The following is a 3,048-nucleotide window of genomic DNA, read 5'->3' as shown; positions in this document are numbered from 1 at the left end:
CACTAGAAGACCTAACTCTTAATTAGTGAATAGTTCTGGGTTATGATGGACCATCAGAATTTAAGGCTAAAATGTAGCTAAGAAATAAAATTAAATAAGAATATTTGGAATGTTTTATGTAGATTAAACTTAAAAATAATCAATTAAGATTTGAACTAGACTTCAACTAAAATTAAAATTTGATTCCTTGCTTGTGTAAAAACTAAAATAAGAAAGATTGAATGTCATGATGAGTTACTGAGAGGTTTCAATACTTTACATAGACTTTTGATTCACCCCACAGGAAATTTTATCATTTCTCTTATAGTTTGATTGGCATAATTTACTTATAACTAGTCTTCAACATTTCATAAAAGTATCATAAGCATTTCATTTTTGTTCTTTTTTCTTCTTAATATTTTCTTGGCCAAAGAAGGATTTTGCTTTTATGGAGCTTTAAGATTTGCCATATATGTAAATAAGTCTCAGCTATACACCGATTAGATTGGGTTGTTATATCTTAGAAAAGATAAGAAAATTTAGTAATGCATTTCTAACATTAATTATCAAATCATTGAGATTTTGAATCTCTTTAGAGAAATCACGATTTTTGTTCTCTTAACCAAATTGTTCCTGTATACTACTCAATTAATGTTATTGTATTTTTATTATTATTTGAAAGTCCTATAGCAACAATTTTAAGGAAAGTAAGAAAATTGGAACCCATTAATACAAAAATCTATGTGAATATTGGAGATCTCAAAAGGCCTTTTTGTTTCAAAGGAGTACGTGAAGTGAGAAAGAAAAGTTCTATCTCAATCTTCTCAGTCACTTACTAAGAACAACACAAAAAGTAATCCCTACTAATTCTAGGAATAAAGATGAGCTCTATGAGCAAGAAATAGAGATTGAGAGATATGAAAAAGATGAATGTGATTGTTGATATTATCTCTTGGATTGTGTTTTGATGAACATTTTTATGATTATTATGACACTACCTATTTTCCTTTGAAAAAAATTGGAAAGCCTTGCAAGTGGAAACAACATCATTAAAGCAAGTGCAAATAAGTAAATAAGTATTAGTCAACTTTTCCATAATTAGATGTTTGGAGGGAAATCCATTGTAAACTAAAGTTCAAGACTTCTGAATAGTAGTACTCTTATTTTCTGAATCCATTTCTAAAGGAATAATCAAAATTGGTGGCAGCCTTATTTTCTTTGTATCATTTACAAATTACCACCATTATGGAAGGAATTTGAGGAAAATGTGTGCCATAAACATAAGGAAATGTCCTTAGAAACTTTATTCACACTTGTCCATAATGATTATCAAGGATGAACCCTTTCTTATCAAGGATTTCTTTCTATCTTTTCAACAACTAAGGAGTCATTTATGACTATGATTACTAAAATGTTTCAAAGTGTTGAAGGATTTAAGGGTAGAATCTGGTACTAATAGGTATGTCTACCATTTGATAGGTTAGTTCAAGGTATACACTTCTTTTAAGGAGCCTAAGACAATCATGATCAATGATTCACACACTACTCAAATATTTGGAAGCTGTAAGGTTAAGTTAAAATTCACCTCTAGAAGGATGTGACCTTTAAACATTATGTTTGTACTCATTCCATAATCAAGAATCTTATATTAACTTAATCAACCAAGTTTAAGCAAACAATGAAATCTAACCAGGGAGATTTTTGTAGGCAATGGTAATGCTTACGATGAAATGTTTAAATTGAATATCGAAAATAAAACATCTTCTAGTTTTGTTTGTATGTGTTTTTCTTTAAATGTTTGTCATACCCGTATTTCCTGATATAAGTAGAAAATTTAAGAGAAACATGAATAGTTTGGAATTAATTCTTAATGTCAAAAAAGGACTTCAAAAAATATGAGACATTTTCTATGACCAAAATCACCAAAAAAAAAAAGGCATCTTAAAAGTGTTAAGAAGACAATAAAATTGTTAGGTTGATACATACAAATTTATGTGATTTTAACTTATGGAGGAAACAAATATTTCATCCCTTTTATCAATGATTTTACAAATTATACTCACATTTACTTATTGAAAAATATTAAATATTTTCTCAAAGTAGAAAACCGATTTGATAGAAAAATTAAAAGAGTTAGAAGTGATAGAAGTTGATAGTTTGAATATTTTGAATTCAACTCTTTTGATTGCTTAGTTTTTTTAGAAAAATTCATAAGAATTTTCCATCATATGATTGATTATTTTAGTTGAATTCTTGGTTCATCACACTACTGCTCAGATGGTCTTCTCTCATGGAAAGCAAATTTGCATTGCAACCCTTCTATGCTATTTTCCTAGGTAATGTACAATATTCTTTTTTATTCTCTCGAAACACTTACAAAAGGATTATCTAGCACTACAAAGCATCAAATAAGTTGAGGATATCAAGTTAGCACAAAATTAGGTCATTATGAAGCATGAAAAATATGAAAATCTTGGATTGGGTTTGACCATTTTATCTAAGAGTATGTCAAATTAATCTTTTATAGCATTTGACATCACCATAATTTAGGTGACTTTTGCACACTAATAGATAATGCCTCTAAACTTCCTCAAAATCATGTAGTGAAAGAAATTTCTCGATGTTTATCAAAACCTAAATTAGTTTGGTGTAAAACAACCATGACAGTTCACCCATCAAAGAGCCATCTTCCTAGTACAACAAAACTAATCAAACTTGATAAACATTAATATATCCATAAACAAAAATATTGAAGTGCCAAAATGCATAGAGGAAATGTAAAGAAACACACAAAAATAATGTGCAAGAACGATGGAATATATACAAATCTAAATTCAAGCTAAATTCTAAACTAATTCAAGCTAAAACAAAAAGAATGAATGAAGAAATCTAAACCCTTGAATAGAGAATGGAAAAAAAGGGCCTCTAAAATAGAAGAGTTAAGTTTTTTAGTTGCAATATAGGTACTTATATCCCTAGTCACAAGCTCAACAATACTAGGTGAGGTGATAAATTTTTAGAGCTTTGAATATACCCAACAACTAAAAATATTGGAAATCGGCAAAGCAG

Source organism: Vitis vinifera, chromosome 14, assembly GCF_030704535.1.
Source record: "Vitis vinifera cultivar Pinot Noir 40024 chromosome 14, ASM3070453v1".
In the NCBI taxonomy this organism is placed as follows: Eukaryota; Viridiplantae; Streptophyta; class Magnoliopsida; order Vitales; family Vitaceae; genus Vitis; species Vitis vinifera.
Note: the sequence above shows the minus strand (reverse complement) of the source record.